At 37.0% G+C, this 18840-nt stretch overlaps 1 protein-coding gene and 1 long non-coding RNA gene across 5 annotated transcripts in view; one reads left to right on the forward strand and one right to left on the reverse strand.

The window, feature by feature from the left end:
• Nucleotides 1-3000: 3000 nt before the first annotated feature.
• The window catches only part of LOC144035954 (uncharacterized), a 34727-nt gene continuing 18887 nt past the window's right edge, over nucleotides 3001-18840 (reverse strand). Inside the window, exon 3 of the long non-coding RNA XR_013288544.1 lies at nucleotides 3001-3297. This is a non-coding gene — a long non-coding RNA (uncharacterized LOC144035954). The remainder of the gene's footprint in view (nucleotides 3298-18840) is intronic.
• The window catches only part of pcdh1a (protocadherin 1a), a 167935-nt gene continuing 156695 nt past the window's right edge, over nucleotides 7601-18840 (forward strand). For 3 of the 4 annotated variants that reach the window (XM_077546083.1, XM_077546087.1, XM_077546088.1), the window contains exon 1: nucleotides 7601-7719. The gene's annotated coding sequence lies outside the window, so the exon portion shown is untranslated. Of the gene's footprint in view, nucleotides 7720-13141; nucleotides 13243-18840 lie in introns of those variants that run through there. The other variant, XM_077546084.1, reaches the window with a different exon arrangement.

An 18840-nucleotide genomic window follows, 5' to 3' on the forward strand; every position in this document is an offset into this window, starting at 1 on the left:
GGCCGGTCATTAACAGTGCATTAAAAAAAATTAGCGGCATCAAAGGAACTTTAAATTTCCTCAAAATTAACACACTCATTTTGACACCCCTAATTTTAAGTTTTGTTGCTATATAAGTGATAGTGCTAGAAAACACAATTAAAAACAATATTTTTAATACAGCATCCATTGGAACTCATTCCGTTTTGGAGATAATGCGGAAGGAGAAGATTTAGAACATTCCAAAACATCTGAGAGTATTATCACTTAAAACAGAGCAGTTTTATCTGTTTACCGTCTACTCAATGCACACTCGACCCATTTGCTCCAAAAAACCCAGTTACCCTGGCTGAAAAGTGAAAACACAATCTGTCTGCAGCAGTGAAACCGCAGCAGATGGCGAGGTTTTCCACGGGCTCATGCTCTTTTTAATTAATGGAATGGAGATTAGAGGGCATTTTCCCTGGATCATTAGTGAACAGAGGAATTAAGACATTTTGTGAGAAATAATCCCAAGGCTATCCATGTAATGCACATGTGGTTTCCTCTCAGTGGTCAGATTGACCTGCTTTTCACAGCCTAAGTGCATGGCATCACTTACCCACTGCACAACTAAGTAGCCAGGATAAGGGGACACAACCACCACATTTAGGGATCAAAAATACAAAAGAGATTATCTCCCTGTCACTCTTGCTCTCTCTTGAACGCACACTGACAATCTCTCCCTTTCGCTCACTCAAGGGCAAAAGCAGAATACCAATCCTTTTTGTGTCTTTAACTGCGTTTCAGCTTTAAATCTTTAAAAAGGTTGGGTAATACACTGCAGTTCTTAATCGGTTTTAGTATACAACAAAATTTGATGTGCATTCTGTAAAAATGGTTTTAAAAGCATGTCATGTGTTTTGAGGCCTACTAATTATTCTGAATGTGATGGTTTAACCTCAGAGGGGAAAAAACTGTCCAGATTTTCTGCACTACCTTCTTCGAACATGCCGTAAGCAAAACAGTACTTTTCACATGATTGACTGCTCTGGTTATGGGGTTAATAACAATTGCCACTACTGACCGCTCCCTCTTGTTTATGAGTTGCAATGATATAAATGCACGTTGATTCGACTCAACATAAGAAAAAATCTAATTAATGGCAAGATGAAGAACACACAGAGGAGTTATGGACTCTATATATCCCTGCATATACAATATAGATAAATTACAGTAGGAAAAAAGATACAGACTCCTATTTGCAAATATATTTTTTTTGTGTGAGGAGATTAAATGTTTCTATTTTCCAGTGGCTCTTACGTCGTGATATATCTTTATTATTGTAATCCCTTCATACTAACTATGTCGAGCAAAAAAAAAAAAGCGGTTGAACGAATATGAGCGATATGACTTGATATGTGTAACGGAACGTATGGTGTTCCACAGGGTTCAATTCTGGGGCTTCTGCTGTTTTCATTGTATCTGCTGCCCTTGAGTTCCATTTTAAGAAAACAGCGGTACTTTATAAATATAGAGTTGAAAGATGGTAGTCAGTGTCCTACCTGCATGATTAGCAATGCCAAGTTGAAAAAGTCTAGTCGAGCACAACTAGTTATCTAGCAAAACTAGTTCTCCAGCAAAACTAAAGGAATTCATGGTGAAAAGAGCCAAGTTCAATGAAAAGGCTACTGCCTGTACTATATATCAAATATAAGGAACCTGGCTCAGATCTGGTTAATCATGAAATTAACGCCTATTTGGGTTTTTGAGAGCTCATCACCTTTGATATGATGCAAAGTATAATGCAGTGGTGATGGCTGAAATTAAAGTTGTGAAAAAAATCAGGCTGTATTGTTATTGGAGCTGCCATACTGGGACCTTCAGGGGCAGGTTTATTATAACCACCAGAGCCTTTGACCTTCACTGCTTCTCTGACAAAGCCGCAGCCACAGGATCGGTAAAATGAGTTTACTTTGTATCTTTATTTCCTTTTCATTTCCTGGTCAAGAATGAGAACACACAATACTTTTTTCTTTTCCTTTTTGTCATTTGCAAATCCACAAGCGCTGGAGGCAATGTCAGTGAAATATGACATTGTGATTTATCACTGCTGGCACGCATTTTGTAAACAATTCAGTCCCATTTGAAATTGTGTGCTGCTTATTGATGTTGGTGTTTACAGTGCACATTCCCGTAATAAAAAAAAGGCAATTTTTACTCATTGTTAACCCAGCCATACAATATAATCTAATAATACTAATAAGAATAATATTAATAATATATTTTATTTTGAATGGCTTCTCAGTTTGATTTGTGACAAAATAAAACATGACAAAGCTAAGCTTATTAAAGCTTATAGAATCCTCTGCAACTTGTCATCGCTAACCTCTCATTCATGTCTTCAAAACAGGTCCCCTTGACGACACGCTTGAGCTTGGGAAGGACAAAAAAAAAAAAAAACCTCACACAGAGCCAGGAGGTTGCTAACGCTCATCTTGACCAGTAATTGTTGTATGCTCAGAGCATTGTGTGCAGGGGCAAGCAACTCTTAACCTTTTTTTTTTTTCCCGAGCACTGAAGAAGTAAACATTGCAGGATTCCTTTGTAGGGAAGGGAAACACATTGATTATAATGTAAAATGGAATTCTTAGTCATATTTTAATAGAGCCCTAATTGATGAAGTCAAATTACTGATTCAACTTTACTTTAATACTGTCAAAACAAAAGTTTCCCATAGCTTTCATAATGTTGTGAACAGAGCAACAATGCAAAATTAGCTAATAATAAAAAATGGAGTAAATACATCTTACTCGTAGGAGAACTGGGAATTTTGTTTTTTCAGTTTAAAAAGAGAATTTCTGAATGCCAGATGCTGATGGCTTTTAAGCAGACACAAGACAGAATGCATTAGCCATAAATCATTCTCGCCGACCATATTTCTCTTAAGGCGATGGATGGGGAATATTTTTATTGGTCGCTTTCTGGTTCACGTTCCTCCAAGTTGCTGTCGTCCCTGTTTTCATGTGATGTCATCTGCGGAGGTTGAAAAAAAAAATCTAGGTAGCAGTAGAAAATACATACATATGTTTGCAACTTTGTTACTTCCTTCTACTGTCTAATTGTTGGGTCTTCAGTTTGACAAGGATTCAATTTAGCAAGTTTCATACCTCAATATGTTTATCAATTCCTGGTTCGGCTGCACCACTTAGCCTATATGCATCACTTGTCTCATTATTAGTCTCTCTTGATTGTCCTTGTGTTCCTACTTACAGCTCCTTTGTTCCCCTGTTTTTTTTTTCTTCCTGCGTTTGCAGTCTCTACCATGGAAACAATTTCCTATAAGATAAAAAAAAAAGTGCCTTTAATCTTCTTTGCCATTCAACAAGCGTTTCAGCACATTCACACCTGGTTTACTTTTTCTTGTTAAGTTGCATAGTTTTTCCTCACTCAATTTATATTGTGGTTAGTAGTCGCAAAGGCGCAGCGCATAAAGAGCAGATAATGCAAACACACTTACACATGAGGAAAGCGTAGTCACTCTTTGACTGGAGATTACAGCACAATTGAGGTCACTGGCAGATCTGCAGGGGCTAAACAATTAACTCGCCAACAAGCAGATGTCTCGGCGATACAGCACACCAGCCAAATATCAGTGAGAAAAGCTCTTTAAGGCGATTTTCTTTGTCAAGACAAGCCACTGCTTTGCAGGCTGTCAAGTTCTCCTTTCTTGCTTGATGATCCCAACGTCACAAAGTTGTTTATTTTGTGGCTCATATTAAATGTTTATACTTTTCAGAGCCATAATATATGATGTCACTTTGTTGAAATGCTAAATAATGTATACTGTAAATTGTAATTAAAAGTGCATACCATAAAATCTAATTATGCTATAAAAATTAAAAGTTTGAGTTTAGACTATTTAAATCGAATGTTGGCTACTGGAACTTTTAGAAGTTGTGATCCACGTTCTACACTCAAAATATGTTGAATAAGGAAGACAAAATTAGATACACTGTAGAAGCCTGGCTGAGTCCCATCCAATATGGCCGCCACATAGACATGGTGGCCATATTAACTGGGCAAGTTCCCATCATTAATTGTATGCTATTTTTCCTTATCATCTAAAAACAGATATGCATATATTTTATTTTTCATTGTCATTATTTAATTTGCTTTTATTTTTATATGTTTTAGAAGTTTATTCCCAACATTTATAAATAATGGGGAATTTTTATTATTTATTTTTTTAAGTTTATTTTGTACATTTATAAAACAATGTGGGGGAAATTTATTATGAGTACACTTGCGAGAAAAAGAGATGGGGGGGGGGGGGGATTAACATCCAATGAAGCAACAAGAAATATCATCATCAAAATACCAAAACATTTTATGTTGTATATCCCGTCCTGCCCCGCCCCTAAATTCAAATGCGATAGGTTGCAGCACATCCATGAGCATAACGAGAACAAGCGTGTTAGAAAACGGATGGATGGATATTTTAATGAGGTCAGAGTGGTGCAGGAAGGACTTGCGCTCTATGCATTTAATATATCCGTCCCTGTCATGTATGCAAATGAGTTAGCCAAGATATGACGAAACTCTAAGGCAGGGTGTCAAACTCATTTTTGTAGCAGGTCACATATGTAATTATGTTTTTCATCAGAGGGCCGTTATGACTGATAACCACATACAAGTAAAATCGCCTCATTATGTTATTACTGTATGTATAGGCTACACAACTTCCCCCAAATTTGATTGTCATGATGTACTGTACATTTTAAACAATAAACATCATTTTTAAGTACATGAAACTATTATATACTGTTGTCCAATGAGGTTTAAACAAGTGCATGTAAAATAAGTTAAAGTGAAGAATAGCTGTAATTTTGGTACAGCTTTAATTCCAAAATAAAAAGAGCAATAGCATTTAGCAATAAATATGTAGTAAGCCACATAAAATGATGCGGCAGAGTTTGATTCGTGCTCTATAAAGGTCTCTCCGACAGTCATAAAGTTCAGAATTGAACAACAATTTTTGGGCAAAATACATCTCAAAAAAAAAAACAGATTAGGCCAGTTCCAATGTTTTACATACAATAGTAAAACTTAAGATTTTTATTTTGCCCATTAGGGCATGCTGCATTAGAACATATATGCCTTAAAAAACAAAACAAAACTTTTTGAAAGCAACATTTTGCTGTTCTATTTTTTTTTTTGGGGGGGTCACCTTGGATAGTTTTTGTTAGTGTAGCTACAGTGGAAAGGGGAAGTACAATCTCCCTGCATGTGACATATGAAAATGTCATTTTGGTGCAACTTTAACCTCAATCCTTATCAGGCAACTTGCAAATACTGCATATTAAGTTTGCCATTTATAGTCCAATGATGCAATCGCAATTGTTTCTAATTAGAGAATAGAGAACAACAGACAAGCAATACATTCAAGGTGCTATCACAAATAAGCTATAAAACCCTGTAAAAGTGAATTTCAAAATTTATTTTTTAACACGTTATGTAAATTTGAAGGTAATTGTGCTCTTATGTGTTTTTAATATACTAGATCATCTTGATAGCATCCTATTTTCCTATCACAATCTTTAGTTCCTTCAGCATCTTCTCTCCACTCTCTAAACAGAAACCTATCATTATTTCCACCCACTTAACATTGCACTCCTTTTGTGACAGAAATTCGATAATCGTCATCAACCAATTGGCAATCAAGCATACCTAAGTACTTTCATTTTGCGCCGCTTGGCTCTGCTGCTGTTGGTAATTTCCTGTTCACTACAGTCTTGTGTCCATGTATAAAACACAGGTTTGGCTTGTAGAATACAATTGCACGTAAATACTCCCTTTGCTATGGAGCCATAAAAAGCAGTCCAGCAGCTTAAGTGTCGAAGAATATACAATACACAATCGAAAAACTGTATTAGATCTCACAAAATGTTTCATTTACTGGTAGCAGAGATCTGCCCTAAAAACATTATGGTTGTAAACAGTAAACATAAGGAATAATAATAATAACAACACCAACACTGCATACTTATTTATTAAACTTTTATTTATTTTTTGGGGGGATTTATTTTGAGCTCTGTTGAGGCGCTTGCTATTTTATTGTGTCAAATACGTGCAGCCCAGTATTGCAAGCTCGTTAGTATAGTAATAGACTAATGCAATCACTTTACATATGTGTTGTGTGGAAGTGTCTCTCCCTGCTGGCAGTTAGGTAGAATGCAGATTAATGGTCTTGCATTGGCGCATGGTGTCAGAAGAGGGACAGACTCACTACCAATATTATATTAATAATTAGTATTACATTTTTTTATGGATATATATATATATATAAATACAAACACACATACACAACCTGTTTTTCTCAGTCGCTCAGGGTAACTTGTGCACATCAAAAAAGCAGCTTTTCATTTATTTGAGGGAGTTGCAAATGCTTTGGCACATCCATGCTCATGATTAATGTACAATTCGCCGCTGTTTCGGACATTGTGTAATGTTGATCCAAATGTGTTATGATGGGTTTCTTCAAGTCAATGTCATCGTGTGTCTATACCAGTGACATATAGTGATGGGCAGAACAATCGAATGATTCCACAAGGAAAATTGAACCTATCTACTTGTTGCCATTCATATAACACTGGATGGTAATTCATGGGCTACTGTGAGTATGTCAGCTTTGTGTTCAAGTAAATAGGCCCAGATTTGTCAGTTAATTGAACCAGGGGCAGCATTATTATTATTATTTGTTTGGTTGTGTGCCCTTGAGAAATGTGTGTCTTTGCTGAATAAAGGTTGGAAGGAAATGCAGTGCTTCGTATTGCGCGAATGAACAATAAACACTGCTATCAATTGAGGGACTGTCGCTGGATTTAGTGACCTTGGCCAGTTAAAAAAATAATAATTGCAACAACAAATCAAGATACTTTTGACTCAAGTCTTACCATTTCTCTCCAGTACAGATCGCCCGTCTTCCGTTGTCAACCGACCTCTGTAAACAATAAATGTCTCTTGGTCCCCGTTTTTCCACTGATGGTAATCTTGGGTTTATCTTTCATGTTGGTTATTATCATCATTGTCTTTTCCAGGTCATTTTTACATTCTGCCAGAATCACTGTGTCATCTGCTTGCCGGAGATTGCTCATGCTGTATTATCGCCTCCAACTGTTAAGATTGGCAGGCCCTGTTTTTATTTACACCAACACAGCATTAAAAATGTGAAAAAAATATTTACAGTGAAAGTCCAGTGCAAAAACAATCCCAACAATATTTACAAGTTCCATTAATCTTTTCCGTTACTGCTAGCCAGTCACTCACCATCCCACTTACCTGAGCACTCCCCGCAAATGAATTTAGATCCCTTTAAATACCCCTAGCCCCTCCCCCCGGGCAAACCATCTAGGCAATCATGGGATATAATACCAAAAAGTAACCAAAAATAACTAAAGCATGTCAATAAATATTATATGCAACCTATATTAACCATAACAAAAGTCCTCCAATCACAATCCATGACTTAATCTCTAAAAAAAACAAACTCATTAAATAATAAACCAAACTACTTTTGTGGTATAGTCCATAGCCATGTGACACTCCGAGCGCGGCAAAAACGCTATTTAAATGGGAGTCCGGAAGTGCTTTGGTTTGGTCCAGTGTTTATTGCCCAACGACCCCGCAGAATGCAGGTGAGCGTTTGCGGTTCACCCCCCGGCACCAACAACGGGGAAAATGAATGAGTCCAGGCGGCAGGTGAGCAGTTTGTGAAAGTGTCAAATTACGGGAGGAATTTGTGTGGGCTGTGTGGAAACAGTTTTGACGAAGCTCGTCTCCGCGGAAACGAAGAGCGTGCGAGCAGCGCTCGCTCGAATGGGCTGCGCGCTCCAGTCGGGGAGTGGCGGACGGTCACAGGTGCTTCGTCACAAGGATGACGAAAAGAATACAAAGATGACGGAAAATAGTTTTATCTGTTACATAAGAACATTGTGCTGCCGATCCCAATCACGAACACATGAGAAACAGGATCAGTTTAAAATTCATACCAATCTCAATTGGTTTGTCTGCTTGGTCCACACTATTAGCTACTAATTAGAATTTAGTGGTAGAGGCAAAACGGTTACATTAACGCAAATGTGCCAGAACCGGCCCCTCACGAAGTCCCATCCGGCCCACGAGGACATAATGCAAACTGCCGTTTTCCAACAAAAATGAACGTTGTTGCTAACTTTGTCCACTTGGCGGCGCACTAACGACTATTTAAATGACTGAAATTTGGCTGTTACAGTACTCAAGATTTGATGCAGAAATTTTGCAATCATTGTTTTTAAGAAAATTCTGATTACCGTTTTTGTTTGTTTGTTTTCAGAATAAGCTTGTCATTATTTACACACACACACACACACAAAAAAAAAAACAGGAAATATTTGGATATATTGTTATTTATAACTTATTGTGTCACGGACATACTGGTCCGGCCCACTTGAGATCAAATTTGGGTAAAGTGGCCTTTGCATTAGAATGAGTTTGACACCCAGTGGTGTATGGAGACGTTATCTCATCATCCGACCTCCATAAAAGGACCTTTTGCATGACACCTGCCCATGATTCATGTGCCAATCAATGCAAGTTGCACCGGTATAACTTTTCTCTCCACCGACCCTCGTTCTACCTTCAATTGCTGCCACTTATGTCCTAAAGGGTATTATCACGACTCTGTGTGCTGATGCCTACCAGGCACCTCTCTATTGCTCTATTTTCCCCAATTCAGTCAAGCCTCTTGTTGTTTGTCATTAAAGGATGATAGCCCAGTTATTCACTTTAGCTCGCAGCTTCCTTAAAGCTTTGCCACCAATTTTGGCTGCATGCCCCCAATTCTGACGATATCATTTCTCATTATTTGGCCTACTGTAGATGTGCTGTAGTGAAATATCTGTGGATGGAATTTCTGTTGCAGTTTCATATTATGCTGGCTATTTTTTTTTATTTCAATAAGAGCCTGGCATGTGCTTTTTAGTTGAAAGTGATGCCTGTCATGAATGCAAGGCAGGATTTTACCTGTAGAGGTCAGCATATGTCTAATCTTTTTTTTTTTTTTTTGAAGATGGAACATGGATAGTGTATAGACAATCTATATTCACCCTCCATCCTCTAACAAATCACCTTTACTTAGGAAATAAACATTGACAATCCATTATAATGTGCAAATCAACAAATGAAATATTATTATCATTATGCTTACATAAAAGCAATGCACAAAGCATGAGGTATTGTCCAAAAAATTAAAGAAAACAAGAATCTCCAGATTAAATGCTTAGGCTGGTTTTAGTCTTATTTTTAAATTGATCCCTCTTTATTAGCACCTTTTAAAGCGCTAGTTGTCTAAAATAAGCCGATCAACTACTCTCACTAGTGTGCGATTTGGGAAAATCCCATGTAACATGTAATTGTATACATTATGCAGATTCAGAAAGCTCATTATGCTTGACACTGCCTAACCCAGAATGCAAATAGTAGAGCACATGCGGCGCTGGAAGCAATGTTTTGTACAGCACAATAAACATCCATTTATTTGTTTTCTTCTTTAGAAAAATGGAACACAATAATCGTTTTGACACATGAATATTGTATTCAAACGGCACATTCAGATGAAATAAAAATGAACTGACAAGCAAATGACTGTAACAGGTTACTGTGATAACCGTGATTAGTGAAGTATTGGGACTAAAATGCTAAATACTGAGTGCTTGTTTTTTCCCCTTATTGATGCACGCTAAAATAATACATATTTATGTGTGCGCTCGCTCCCTTTCGCGAACTTGCCCCATTTATCATTTCTGTTCAATAGAACATGGTGATTTAAAATATTTACATTACAGGAATCAATAATCAATCCTAGTTAATAATTCAAAACTCATGAAAAGTAAAATCGTGACAGTTCTCACTATAACATTCGTTACAGTTAGCCATTTAGAGATGTGAAACACCAAATATGGTCCAGAGCATAAAGTGCAAAACGCACAGACTACCGCCTGCCAGAAAAATGAGATCGGGGCATCCATCATCGTGAATTTCTTAAAAAAACGCACTCTTTCAATTTCAGGAGCTGCGATTCTGCCGTTTTAAAACTGAATTCACCTTTTTATAACCAAATTGAGGTCTCACTAGACAGAAATCAATCAAGAATAACGTTGAACCAGTACAACAAACAAAACTGTTCAAGACTGCAACTAGTGCTCGGGGCCGGGCCAGCACTGACCAACTGTTAACTTAGGGCAGCTGCGCCATCGATCGTACAGTGGGTGGCTGTCTAATGTATTTGTTTTAAACACTGTATATATTAATGCTATTTTGGAGAATATATTTCCTCTTTAAATTCTCCCCCACATTCAAAGCGGTTCTGGGAGCGCTTTATCTTGCCAATTATAATTAGCTGGAATCTCTCATTGTCACAACATGCCAAAATGTATTATTGACTATATTTATAACTGTTCAATGCCTCAGGTTAAGTCTATAACATATAAATCAAATCTTTCTAATTTAATTTGCAAATTAATTTCCAACAAAATGGGCCATATTTAGTTTAGGTGGATGAATGCCAAGTTATTTTTTTTTTTCAAGGCTTCTATAATAACTCAATGACTCACCAGTTTTCAGATCAGCAAGCCAAAACAAATGTAAGAATAATACAGTTTAGAACATGTTGCACTATGGCGGCATTTTTTGTTTTATTCCTTCAAGAAAAAAAAAAAAATAATAATAATTTTGACAGAAGTGATGATGACAGTGCAGGGTTTTAGGAACACGTTGCTCCAACATGTGCCACATTCACCAAAACATAATGTACTGTAGTATTCCATTAACAATAGATCTAAAACAAACAAGTTGATATTCATTTACATACAAAAAGACAAATTGCTGTCAGTCAGTTTGAAATAGGTAAACTCTTAAAAACATTTGGGTCAAAATTAAAAAATAACCTAATTTGTGTCAGTTTGACCAAAGTTCAAAATTTTTGTAGTTTTGGTGTAATTACCTGCAGCCAATGATGGCCAAGCGGGGCGTATCATCACGAATGATTTAAGTCTGGTGTGTATCTTGACTCAATAAAAATAAATCACCGGAACCCCTGGGGTTGGATCAAACCCAGGTTAAGAGTCATTGACCGAAGTAGTTGATTGGTTCAATTTTGCCCCATATTGCGTTATTTTTTATCTCAACTGTTTTTGGACTGTTGATCCTGGTCTGGGTTGCATTTCCATCACAACATGCATACCTGAAGCATTCAGAGGGTTATCGGGCTAGCGATTACTTACTATTATACATTCAAAACCACATCCTTAAAATTGCTGGGTGTAAAATTGGACTGAATCACTAACTTCGGTCAATTTACTAAATGATTATTATTATTTTTTTTACAAACAAACCAGAAAGTTGGGTCATTGAATCGCTGCTCGAGTAGCATTTTTTTTTTTCAAACCTTCTGAAAAACCTTCATCACGTCGAGTTTAAGGTAAAAAATTTGATCATAGTTTAAGTTCACACAGCACCAGCAACATTAGTACTGCTACCTAATATTAACATATGAACAATTGCTTCTCTTGCTCCATTGAATGTGACACAAATATGTCCACAGCCACTGAAATTCAACACTTTATAGACACCGTAATTGCTTTGGCAGATTAAACGCTAAATGCTAAAGAACCATTTTAATACTTTTGACCACCTTCTTTATGTTTGGCGCATAACGATTTGAATGGAGTCAGTCAGTTGAAAGATGTATTTCATCTTGGGAGGCTGGCTGAGTCGGCGGACAAGTATTGCGTATAGAAACTGCAGTGGGCAGAGTCAGTGAAGAAGGACTAATTCCACCTCCCACAAGTCCTCCAACAGTTGATTGCCTGGGTGGGCAGCATTGGAGGCAATCCCTTCTGCCCACCTCTTTACTCTGCTGCGAGGTGACTGTTCAGTGGAGAGCTACTGGCGAACAATAACTCTGTCATTCAGAAAACACACTGCGTTTTTTTTTCTCCCCTGCTGCAAGAGAAAATGGATTGTGGAACAAACAGAGGATATATACAATATGAATGCGCTTGTGGTGGGGGCTGTGTGGCTGTTTCTTGCCTATTTTGCATATGCAATTATATATTTTATTTGAGTCGAAGCGTTTTTGACAGAAGAAATGCCTGCATATCAATTCAAAGGATACGTCATAATATAACTCTGCAGAATCAATGCTATTGTCAATTATCCATTTATTTTGTTTAGTGTATTTGCTGTGTAGCTGTTCAGTATTCTACCTAAACAATTATTATCCTTCATAGAAACTTAAAACACAATAAGGCATATGTTGTACGCATTCCACCCTATTGGAATGAGCATATTCTATTCCCAGTCTGCCAATTGCAGTTAAACTTATGTCCAGATATTATGGATGTATTAATATGCAAAATACCTCAGAGAAATAATCCTGCACGGAATGAGAGTGTTCAATGGGGTGTGTAAAATTTACACAATGTCAAAAAATGTCACACTTTTTTTCTGTATTGGGAATGCACTGAGCTACTGGGGTTTGACAGATGCTCCAAATCTTGGAGCTTCAATATTACATGATATGACATACTGTATTGAAGCTTTTCCACTGGTTAAGCCTGTGATGCAATGTCAAAAAAAAAAAAAAAAACAGTACTCATTTTCAACTTCTCACACTTCTTTGGGTTTAGTTTTTAACATTTACGGGATTAATACTAAATATCAAAAACGGATTAGACTACTCGCAATTCTTGCTCATGACGCGGCCGTCAAAGTGTCACATTTTGATGGTCTGTGATTTCCCTACTTTTACATACTACTGTACAATATTGTGAATATGCACTCATTCGCCAAATCTTTAGGGGCACTTAATAAAACATCACAATAATAGCAACACATCAAAATTGCAGATGGAGTGATGCTCACATTTGACTGACATGAGTGCTATGAATGTCAAATGGGTGGTATTAGTTTGCAGTAGTTTTAGCTCAACTGCACCATACTGAGATCTGTTAAAATGCTAATCATTGTACAAGTTTGAATCCCTCAAGGGTTGATTTTAATTTCGACTATACTGTATATTTTTCTTGCATGCAATAGGAGAAGCAAAACACACAAGCAGGCATCATTGAGCTGAGAGTAGAGTAGAGTGGAGTGGAGAGGAGGTTGGGGCGGTTGGATATCTCGCTCGAGGGCATCCTGATTGTTAAGACCCTCCAATTCCAAACCCAAGTCCTTTTGGATGAGGTACTACCTATGTTCAAAATTAAAAGTATACTACAATCATAACAAATGCATGCGTCAATGAATAAATACATGTGTCATATTTAAACGAACAGACAATAAATAATTGCACAGATGAGTTAGCTTTGAAAAGGCTGTCAGAATTTTTGGGGATTTAAAAAATTGCCTGGCCTAATTGTTTTGTTGACGTGCTTAAATTTTTTCTTTTGAATTAAATATATGAAGCACACGTCAACAACAAAAATGTCTATTTCAAATCTTCTTTTCTTGGTGTATTTAATTGATTAGTCATGCACTACAATTTTGTAATGTCCTCAAATTCAAATTCTTTATTTGGGGGACCATTATCAAATATGACATTAAATTAAATTAATTAGCTGAATTAAAAATCCTGTAATTAATTCGATTACATTTGTAATCACCTGACAGCATTAACTACAACATATAAGTTATAGAGATGTATAGATAAAAACACACGGACGGGGAGGGACGGTCAGTAACCGGCTCGATGGACGTAAACCTGCTTCCGTCGGTACTCGGTTTGTGTATTTATTGCGGAAGCACTCGCCGACAGGTGGGTATCTGCCATAGATGGAAGTGCCCACCTCTGGTAAAAATGACAACAAAATGACCATCACATCATACCCTCTCCAACGGAGCCGTACCGTTTCGCTGAATCGCACCGAATTGAATCAAACCGTCCTTGAATCATTATGCACCTCATATCAAATTGTCATTTGTGGAGAGATGATGCACATCACTACTGTCTTTGTAAAGACAATATTCAAACACATCCCTTATATTAGATCATATAGAGATGTACCTAATGAATTGTGCGTGCAAACAATCTGGTGTATCAGCAGGCTTTATCAATGAAGACAAAATAAATGGTGGTTATCAGCATTAAGTATGCTGATAATGGGTTCAACTTCCTCATTGAGGTAATGGGTGGAATCAAAGGCAGGGGCTGAAAAATACTGCAGAATCAATATGAAGCACTTATTTTGATTGGGCACAGTACCCACAAACAACAAGCCAAGAAGGTGTTAGCTCGCTTTTATCCTCGGCCTTTGTGTTGTCTCCTTTTCAGAAAAGAAAGCGTCTAATGCTTGTTAAAGAAATGCATTCAAGGGCCACAAAATGACAGACGTAGCACTTACAAGAGGTTGCATGCATTATCGTATAGTTCAAGCACATTCATCTTATAACACTTAGCATGTCAAATATCAGTTTACTCCATTTAAATAAGCGTAATCTAGCTGTCAACTATGTTATTGTACGAGCAATGTTATGCCTTTTTGCTCCAAGAAGGGACATTGCCCCTGGCCTTGAGCAGTGTAATTTGTGTCCATTTACTAAATGTTGAGCGTTTGACAGCTCATCAATAGCCATGCTATTTTTAACTTTGTTCGGGCACAACAGCCTGAGGAGTAGAGGTTAGATGAAAAAGTATTTATCTTCCTCAACAAGTCCAATTTGTTCTTCAGTATAAAAAAACAAAAAAGGTAGATGGTGGCTCTCAATCAGCTGCCTCTCTATCTCTAAGCTGACACAAAATCATAGTGACGTCAACATAATTGTGAATGTGATTCTTCCCTCCACATTTGCTCTCAAATAAGTATCGCAATTGTAACCATTCTGTACAATTCTTACCCGCAGTGTATTTCCCCCGTAGTTTTAATCAAAGCGATTGGGATCCAGAGTGCATAGCTGCAACAGTGATTTGTAGCTTTTTGCCAGGCACATGTCCGTGATAAAGTCGAGTCCTGCATTTACCACTTTCAAAGACCTGCAGCTCAATGAATCTTACGCCTTTCAACTTGATGTACACTCACAACAGCGGACACTCCCTCACTCTCTTTTCTTTCCCACAAGTGGAAGCTTTCAGTTGCAAATGTATGCATGTTCTGACACGAAGCCGTTGGAGAAAATCAATGAGCATTTTTTTAATGGATGTTGATCAGCTTTTCCAATATGTAACACACGAGTCTTACAGTAATTGAGGGCTAATTATGCCAGTTCTTTTCCAACTTCTGTATACAATTGGATTGTTGACGTGCTTATATCTTTTCTTTTGAGTTAAATATATGAAGCACACTTCAACAACAAAAATATCTATTTCAAATCTTCTTTTCTTGGTGTATTTAATTGATTAGTCATGCACTACAATTTTGTAATGTCCTCAAATTCAAATTCTCTATTTGGGAACCATTAGCAAATATGAGATTAAATTAAATTAATTAGATGAATTAAAAATCCTGTAATTAATTCGATTACATTTGTAATCACCTGACAGCATTAACTACAACATATAAGTTATAGAGATGTATAGATAAAAACACACGGACGGGGAGGGACGGTCAGTAACCGGCTCGATGGACGTAAACCTGCTTCCGTCGGTACTCGGTTTGTGTATTTATTGCGGAAGCACTCGCCGACAGGTGGGTAGCTGCTATAGATGGAAGTGCCCACCTCTGGTAAAAATGACAACAAAATGACCATCACATCATACCCTCTCCAACGGAGCCGTACCATTTGTTGTACAAATTAGGGGTGTCGGGCGATTAACATTTTTAATCGTGATTAATCTCATGGCTTCAATAGTTAACTTAATCACAAATGTTATATCTGTTCTAAATGTTCAATAAAATTCAAAATCTAAAATATTATTTTCTCTAAGTTTTCATACATAAAAGTGAAAAAATAAACTAATAGAAACATGGTTACATCTTTCAGTCATTGGTACAGTAATTTCATAATAATTCAAAAAAATTTAGTTAAAATTAAAAATATTTACTGTACTGTAAAAACGAGTGTGATATTGATTTTTGTTGAGGTCATTTTTCTGCCACTACATGGCACAATTGTATTTGTAAGACGTTGGTGACAGCCCAGTGCCTTTTCTTTTCATATAATTTTTCTTTAACATGACGTAACTTATGAAATTCTGCACATAAATGGTAAAATACAGCTTCCCTGGATTGGCTAACAACAAGTTCAGGTTGTACCCTGCCTACTGCCCAAAGCCATCTGGGATAGGCTCCAGCACCCCGTGACCTTTATGTAAATGTGTAAGTGAAAAATACAACTTGACCCTAATTGTTATTAAATTTCTCACTGCAAAATTTTTGACCTGGATGAGTCTGCTGCGCTGCGATGGAATTCCCCAGTACAAGAAGCGGTCATTAATCGCGAGTTAAATAAATTTGCGGCGTAAAAGGAACTTTAAATTAACTAAAAACTAACAGACTTATTTTGACAACCCTAATACAAATACATCTTGACAAATTACACATTAGTATCCTTTGCATTCCTAAAACAGCCTCACTAATTGGCCTAACATTACTTGCCACATTTCTCAAAAACACAAGAGTGTTACTGACGATCCTCCATATTTTCTATTGATATTGATCATGTATCTCACGCGATACATATTGATTTATCGCCCAGCTCTATGTTGAAAGCTTTGAGGTAAAATTGAGTGGAAGTGTATTCCGTTTCCACTGATCATCCTTGAGATGTTTTTATAGCTTAATTGGAGTCTAGCAGTGGTTAGACGTGACTTGGAGAGGCGCACACCTGTCTATATTAAATCCCACTGTGCACGTCACAGTGTAAGCCAACTGTGAAGCTGGTAGACATTCCATGAAGAACTGTGAGACAAAATTGTTTTGAGGTAAGAATCTGGTGAAGGTGGTAGAAAATATCTGCTGCTTAGTCCCAATTAGCACAGTCGTCTCCAGCATCCATAAATGGAGGAAATTCAAAGCCACAAGGACCAATCAAATATGACTCGTCACATGGTCAATACCAGCTGGTTATTATACACGGCAACAGTCTTGTCTACATTTAAAGTAAGACCTCCTCTAGGAACTCTGAAGCCAGGCAGCAACATTTTCATCTCTATTGTTAACCTCGTCACCACCTCAAAAGCATTTCTTCCATGGGTAAGAATTATATCAGCATACATAATGACCTTTAAATCACACACTGTGGGGAGGTCATTGATGTATAAACGAAAAGTAAAGACCCAAGAATGGAGCCTTGTGGCACTCCCATTGAGCATTTTTTTAAGAGCGTATACGATGTTATTCACATTTACAGATTGCTGTCTTCCATTCATGTACAATGTAAACCAACTTATTTTTTTTACGGACAATGTAAAATTTGTTAATTTTCTAAGGAGAATATTGTGATTTACAGTGTCAATCACCATGTGCAAGTCGAGGAATACCACTCCAACCACTCATGCGATGCTGTGTATAAATAGTGTTTTTATTAAATTTTTGAATACAGCTGTAACATAACAAAATGTAAAAATAATGATGTAAATACATTCCAGATGAAGTGTAGGTTAAGATCATGTTTGATGCTTTGCTAATATGACTGCTGCCCTTTGAATCTTGTGAATTATATCTGAACATACACCTCTCGCAAACAAAATTCAATTATTTTTTATGAAGGTCAGCTTTGTTGTCGGGTGGCTAATATGCTCCATTCTTTGTTGAAAGGTGAACCCAATGAATTGGTAGGAAAAAATAAAAAATTCTATTCAGCTTTTCCCATCTGGGCACCCATAACATGCCATGATAAATTGTCAGGGGTATTGCAGGAAATTGTTGAATTTCACTTTATTTCTCAGAAAAAATATTATTTCTTAATTACAAATACCGTATATGTTTATTTATATATCAATGTATAGTGAAAGCAATACAGTTAAATGCCCTTCCGTGAGATGGCAGAAGGTACAATAAACATGTTTAACCATCGCTTGCCATTCATATAGACTACATCATGGCTTCCTGCGAGTATATTAGCTTTGTGTTTAATTAAACAAGCCTAGATTTAGTCAGAGTCCGTACATTTGTGAGTAAATTGCGATGACATCACCTTTTATCCAAGTATTTTGTTAGGTGGGGTTCCAGAGATATTTTTCTCACGTATAATGGATGCTTTGACCTTTCTATCACTCATAAAGTGGATAATTTGGATACTGAATTGACACATTGGGCACCTTTTACAAGATCAAATGACTCCACGCAAGTCATGGGAAAATTATGAGACCGCTGCCCCCGAGCTACGTGCGTCCAAAATTTAACAAAGCCTTTCAGTGCAGACATATCTGATGTCATCACAGAGTAATGGCTGGCTCCCATTTTCCCCCAAGTTTGCATTCTAATCTAAGATGATGCAATTTGTAGCAATATGATAAATGCAATTACAAAGAAAAAATATCGCATGGAGCCACAGCAGGTAAAAGTCGTAACTGGACAATTTTCTTTCTCATTCAAACTATATTTGACCTTACCTTCAAAAAAAAAAAAAAAAGACTAGTTATGTTAAATATTAACTCTTTCACTGCCAGACGTTTTCAGAAACGGGATGTCGCGAGTGGCAGCCGATTTAAGCATTTTGACTGATCTTTCAAGGTCCACAAAGTGTTGTGTTTGGACTATGGAAACACACATACTACCAAATGAAAGATTGAACTCTCATCTTTCATCAGCAAAAAAAAGTTTGTTTCTACCTTATTCCGTTCTTCAGTAATCAACAATAGAAAATGGTTAGTTTCACCGAAATGCTCTGTTTTGAAACAAAAAG

Source organism: Vanacampus margaritifer, chromosome 16, assembly GCF_051991255.1.
Source record: "Vanacampus margaritifer isolate UIUO_Vmar chromosome 16, RoL_Vmar_1.0, whole genome shotgun sequence".
NCBI lineage: Eukaryota > Metazoa > Chordata > Actinopteri > Syngnathiformes > Syngnathidae > Vanacampus > Vanacampus margaritifer.